At 42.9% G+C, this 6768-nt stretch overlaps 1 pseudogene; it reads right to left on the reverse strand.

Moving 5' to 3' along the window:
* Nucleotides 1-1930: 1930 nt before the first annotated feature.
* Nucleotides 1931-2048, reverse strand: LOC126250140 (5S ribosomal RNA; annotated as a pseudogene).
* Between the last annotated feature and the right edge of the window lie 4720 nt (nucleotides 2049-6768).

Genomic DNA, 6768 nt, shown 5'->3' on the forward strand with positions numbered 1-6768 from the left:
TTTTACACTTCAGGCAATAATGAGCCATGACAAATGTTCACAAATGAAGCTATCTGCAGACATTGTAGATGGGGAGGACATACTGCTGAGAGGTGTTGTCTCCATACTACCTTAACTGCAGAGAAGTAGGACATGTGGGTACAATTTTCCCTCAGTCATGAAATAGAGCAAATTGTGGCTGGGATAGCTTCCAGGTTTACACAGGCAATCAGAGACCGAATCAGAGAAGTGGATGGGGGGCAGGTGCAGCAACTAAACCTAACTCCCAAGCAACTAAACCTAACTCCCAGCAGGAACAGTAAACCTCATTAATTACTGAGGTTTAGAGGAGATGGAAAGTGTGATTGTGGAGGGTAAGATACAAAGGAGAAAGGTGAGGATTTAGATTGAAATAAGCACTCAAGTAAGCTTAGTGTTTTTGTCCCCTGTTGACAAGTAGGCATTAAAGCTGCCCCATCAACTTATTAGTAGCCTGGGTTCTGAAGTAATAAATCTAGCAGGAATGTGTTCAGTTAAGTTAGAAATTGATGAACCTGTTAATAAATTTGAAGTGAAAGCATTAAGGAATTTTGATATCACCCTGGGGAATGACTCCTTGCCATTATCAGAGTGTGATTGACTGTAGGTTGAGTACTGTTCAATCTGGTGAGACACCTCATCATTTAGACTGTGATCACACCACACAGACACAAGGAATCCACGAAAAAACGCATATTTCTCTAGTTATAACCTAAACACATGCCCCTATAACCATAAACTGGAAGGGTTCTCTGCCTGATTGTCAAAATCTGATAGCCTAAATGAACTGTATTTCTGACTGACCTGTTCATCCAGAATGATATACTGAAGAGGTTTCAGGTATATGTAACACAAAGTATGTGTGAGAGGAACTGTGGGATGAAGGTCTGTATCTCACTGTGCTTAGATAATATTGGAACTAGGAATGCAGTAATACCATATGGAACTATATGGGCCAGTATACAGGATATATTTGAGAATGAGATGCCCCTCACCAAAGGGAGGCAGTTTCAGAGTAAAAGAAGGTAGAAATCATTGTCCATATATGAAGTACACACACCTTAAAAACATGAAATAGCACAGAAACTGTAGACAACCCCATATCACTTAAAGTCAGTTATGGAAGAAAGTATTCAAGCACAATTCAGTGCAAGAATTATACATCCATCCATGGACTTCACCAGCAGTGGTTGTTCTCAAGAAATCTATTAACAGTGAGAAGGCTTACCACCTATGTGTGGATATAAGGATAGTAAATAAAGTCACCACCAAACATGTACCCATTGTCCCATATGACAAAACATTGGATAGAATGGGAAACTATGAATCTAAGATATGAAATCAGGATATCACCAGATTCTGATTGCACCCCAATTCTGATTGCCTTAATAGTGCCCTTGTGCATTTGGGGTTTTGCGAGATTTTGAGAATTGCTTTTCGTCCAAGAAACTCAACTGCCATATTTCAGCTATTTGCAATTGAAGAACATGCTGAGTGATTAAGAAATGTGTTATCAAGTTACACAGTGTCCATTTGAGCCTGAAATGGGGAATATGCCCTTTTGCAGAACTGCAGGTTCAGTACCTGTGACATATTATTAGCTCAGCTGTTGTAAAGCCAGATGTGCAACTGACAGAAGAAGCAAAAACTTTTTCTACACTCACTAATGTGAAAGAGTTACAGAGCTTGCTAAAAAACTAAAGACTCCTCCCAAACAGGCCATGAAGGCCCAACGGTACTGACCGGCCGCCGTGTTATCCTCAACTCATAGGCGTCATGGGATGCAGATATGGAGGGGCATGTGGTCAGCACACCGCTCTCCCGACCGTATGTCAGTTTCTGAGACCGGAGCCACTACTTCTCAATCAAGTAGCTCCTAAGTTGGCCTCACAAGAGCTGAGTGCACCCCGCTTGCCAACAGCACTCGGCAGACTGGATGGTCACCCATCCAAGTGCTAGCCCAGCCCGACAGCGCTTAACTTTGGTGATCTGAAGGGAACCGGTGTTCCCACTGCGGCAAGGCCATTGGCCACAAAGCTTGCTAGTATTGGTGCATTGTTGTTATCATTTTGTAAAATGCTGTGACACAGTAACTAAACCCTTAATAAAGCTGTTGAAGAAAGGAGTGGTCTTTGATTGGATTGCAGGAAGCGAAACTGCAGTGCAACAGGTTAAAGGTGTGTTAACAAGTTCACCCTCACTGATATATTGTGATTTTGATAAACCTTTAGTATTTGCACAAGTGTAACAGCACCACTACTCTACAATGTTAACACATGTACTTCATGGACCTATAGTGGTTCAATAAGAGCCAGGGAATAGAATCACATGAGAGTTAATTAACATGCCATGTGAGATAATCTACAGGAAGCACAGCATCCAAACCCATGTAGAGATGTGCACGCCAACAAATTTAGCATGCAGCTGCCATGGTTGGCTAAAAACTGAGCACACAACAAAACATTCAACATAAAGTGCAAGGCAAGGTCTACAGTAGTGAAACTCATCATGAGCACTGGCACACTCTGCTTACTGCTGCTCACGAGTTAATGCTTCCATCAGCAGGTCTGGCCATACTACATAAGGTGTGCACCCTCCATGGCAGATTTCCAAACTACTCTGCTTCTCTACTCATACCAGCCATCTGCCTCCATTGCTTATCACTGAAAATCTCATGTAAGGCCAAAACTGGGCAGGGATGGGTCATGACTTCAGTCACAGAACAAGCAAGGGTACCAGAGAACCTGGCAGCAGATTGTCACCTGGTGGCAGCAGGCACGAGGCCACGTCCATCGATAATGGAGGGCAGGGGGCAGAAGGAAAGGGAGACGGGTCAGAATCTATGGGCTCCACCTCAGGTGATAGAGGTGTGAACCTCATTAGGGGCTAAGGCTGCAGGCGACAGGAGGATGGTGGAGGATCCACAGAGGGTGGCAATTAGGAGGTGCACCACCACAAATTGCTGCCCACCTGTGGAACAATGTCATGGTCAGCCCTGCAGCTCAGCTGACTGGAAGGCCACAGTGGCGGTGCCCCAACAGGGCATGGCTGAAACTGATTTGCATGATGGGTCAGCTTCTCTCCACCTAGGTCCACAATGAATAACTGCTGTTCTTTGTGGCCTGCCATGTCAACAGGCAGCCAGCCCTGCAGTCAGACAAAAGATCGGGCCCAGATGAAGGGACAACTTGGTGGGCTATGGTGGTCTGGGGCACGCAATTCAGGGTACAACAACTCCAGGAGGCCCTGCTGCTGGTAGCCACACAAATGTTCCACTGAACTGCACCCATTGACCTGCAATAACCAGCATGTAGCCAGAAAACTGGACAATGTTTCATCATGAGAAGAGGTAGACATGGCACTAATGTCTTGAAAGTATGCTAAAGCACTCCACCTCTAAGTTAAAAGCTGGGTGAAACAGGATGGTAATCAGATGCTGGACACCGTTGTGGATGTAAAAATCTACAAAGTCCCATGACACAGATTTCCTACTATTATTAGACAAAATGGTCCTTGACAAAGGTACCTGACAACATGTAAACAATGGCAGTCTATGGTGTGGAAGACAACTTGGCCATGTACAGGAAACTGAACAATGCATCAGCTACCAACAATCAATATTATCCAAAAATGGACCAGCAAAATTGATATGCACCCTGTCCCAATGACATTCCTGGACAGGCCAAGGAGAGAAATGGTGTGGTGGTGCAGCCTGTTTCTGTGGACAGGTCCTCCAGGCCTCGACCAGATGTTGAATGTCATGATCAATCACTGACCACTAGACATGTTTTCACACCAACACATTCATACCAGTCACACCCCAGTGGAATGCATCCAGCAACTGGACTTCGAGAGAACAAAACACCAGAGGGACAACCAGTCTACAGCATTGCTCCTCCACAGTAAGCACGAGGAGCTCCTGGGAAACGTTGAGCCAATCATGTAGGACGAGAAGTCCTTAATATCGGTTTGCTGCAGAAATCTTGAAAATGTTCTGAGTTTGAATACAACAAATTTTCTTTGGAAAGAAAAGCTTCTGTCCACAAATCAGCACACAGTAGAAGGCATTGCTCCTGTGGAACTCAGTTTGGCCTTTTCTGATATGATACAAACCATGGATGAGGAACATCAGGCAGACTGCATATTCCTACATTTCCAGAAAGCATTTGCCATGGTGCTCCACTGCAGACTTTTGGCAAAGGTCTAATCATATGGTTTAGGTTTCCACATATGTAAGTGGCTCAAAGACTTGATAAGTAATAGAGCCCATTATGTTGTCCTCGATAGCTACTGTTACTCAGAGGCAAGTATATAATCAGGAGTGCCTCAAGGAAGTGTGATAGGACTGCTCTTCTTCTCTATAAGCATAAATGATCTGACAGATAGGATGAGCAGCAGTTGATGGCTGTCATCATTGAGTGACTGTAGGAGTATACAGTATACAAGATAACTTAGGCAGAATTTCTAGTTGGTACGACGAATGGAAACTTTCCCTAAACACAGAAAAATCTAAATTTATGTGTATGAGTAGGAAAAACAATCATGTTACATTTGAGTACAGTATTGGTAGGGTGCTGCTTGCCACTGTCACATTGATTAAATGTCTAGGTGTAACTTCTCAAATCAATATCAAATGTAATGAGCAGGTTTGTAGTAGGAAAGGCATATCCCTGACTTCATTTTATGGGAAGCATTTTGGAAAAGTGTAGCTCATCCATAAATAAGGTGGCATATAGACTGTTAGTGCAACACATTCATGAGTACTGTTCAAGCATTTGGGATCCCCACCAGGTCAGATTAAATGAGGACTTTGAAGCAACTCAGAGTCATGCTGCTAGATTTGTTACCAGTAGTTTCGATCAGTATGCAAATATTACAGAGAGGCTTTGTGAACTCAAATAGGAATCCCTAGAGGGAAGAAAATCTCTTCTTGCAAGGCATTCTAGTGTGGAAATTTAGAGAAATGGCATTTGAGGCAAACTGCAAAATGATTCTACTGCTGCCAATGTAAGATCTGTGTAAGGATCATGAAGATACAATGCGAGAAATTGGGGCTCATGCAGTGGCTTTTAGACAGACATTTTTCCCTTGCTCTATTTGCAAGTGGAACAGGAAAGGACTAGCAATGCATATGGTATCCTCAGCCATGCACCATAGGGTGGCTTGCAGAGTATGTATGTAAAATTAGATGTAGATATAAACAGAATTACAGTAGATGCTGAGGAAGTAGAGGCCATTGCACTCTTGTCTCAAAAGGGAACGCACAAATGACGAAAAGTAGGGATTCGTGTATCTAGTAGGGATTCGTGTATCTATGAAAAGACCTGCACAAAGCATACAACAACTACCACCATCACGCCTTAGCAAAAGATCTGGCAGAGAGCCCAAGAAAATTCTGGTCTTTTGCAAAATATTTCTAGATTTCTAGATTTCCAGAAAGCATTTGACACAGTATCTCATTGCAAGCTGTTAATGAAGGTATGAGCATGTGGAATAAGTTCACAAATATGTGAGTGGCTCAAAGACTTCTTAAATAATAGAACCCAATATGTTGTCCCCAATGGCGAATGTTCATTAGAGACAAGGGTATCGTCAGGAGTGCCCATGGAAGTATGATAGGACTGCTGTTGTTCTCTCTATATATAAATGATTTTGCAGACAGGGTGGGCAGGAAGCTCAGGTTGTTTGCTGATGATGCCATGGTGTACGGTAGTGTGTTGAAGTTGAGTGACTGTAGAAAGATACAAGATGACTTAGACACAATTTCCAGTTGGTGTAATGAATAACAGCTATCCCTAAATATGGAAATATGTAAGTTAATGTATATGAGTGGGAAGATCAAACCTGTAATGTTCAGATACAGTATTACTAGTGTCCTTCTTGACAGTGTCAAGTCATTTAAATATCTGGGTGTAACATTGAAAAGCAACATGAGGTGGAACAAGCATGTGAGAACTGTGGTAGGTAAGGTGAATGGTTGGCTTCAGTTTACTGGAAGACTGTTAGGAATGAGTGGTTCACCTGTAAAGGAGACTGCATATAGGAAACTGGCATGACCTATTCTTGAGTACTGCTTGAGTGTTTGGGATCTGTACCATGTTGGATTGAAGGAAGACATCAAAGTACTTCAGTGTCGGGCTGCTAGATTTGTTATCAGTAGCTTTGAATAACATATAAGTGTTATGTAGATGCTTCGGGAACTCAAATCAGAGTCTCTGGAGGCAAGGCAATGTTCTTTTCAAGAGAAAACTTAGAGAACCAGCATTTGAAGCTGACTGTCAAACATTTCAACTGCTACCAACATACATTGCATGTTATGACCACAAAGATAAGATACTAGTAATTAGGGCTCATATGGGGGCATATAGATAGTCATTTTTCCATTGCTCTATTTGCGAGTGGAACAGGAAAGGAAATGACAAGTAGTGGTACAGGGTACTCTTTGCCATGCATCATACAGTGGCTTGCAGAGTAACTATGTAGATGTAGATGTAGATGAAATGTACAGCTCCACCTGAAGAGATGTGCTCTGGCCATCCCAATTGGACATCCAAATGGATTTTCTAGAAAAGTGGGTGCTCTAAGGCATTATCCAACATGAACACAAGAGCCTGCTGCAGATCAAACTCCAGATAGGGTCCTACTGGCAGCCATGATAGCATACCACCCTTGGTATGCTGGGCAGTGGAGTGGTAACAAATATAACAATAGTTGCTGAGAGAGAGGTCCCACTCCTACAGTCAGTAGCAG

This window comes from Schistocerca nitens, chromosome 3 (genome assembly GCF_023898315.1).
Source record: "Schistocerca nitens isolate TAMUIC-IGC-003100 chromosome 3, iqSchNite1.1, whole genome shotgun sequence".
Classification (NCBI taxonomy): domain Eukaryota; kingdom Metazoa; phylum Arthropoda; class Insecta; order Orthoptera; family Acrididae; genus Schistocerca; species Schistocerca nitens.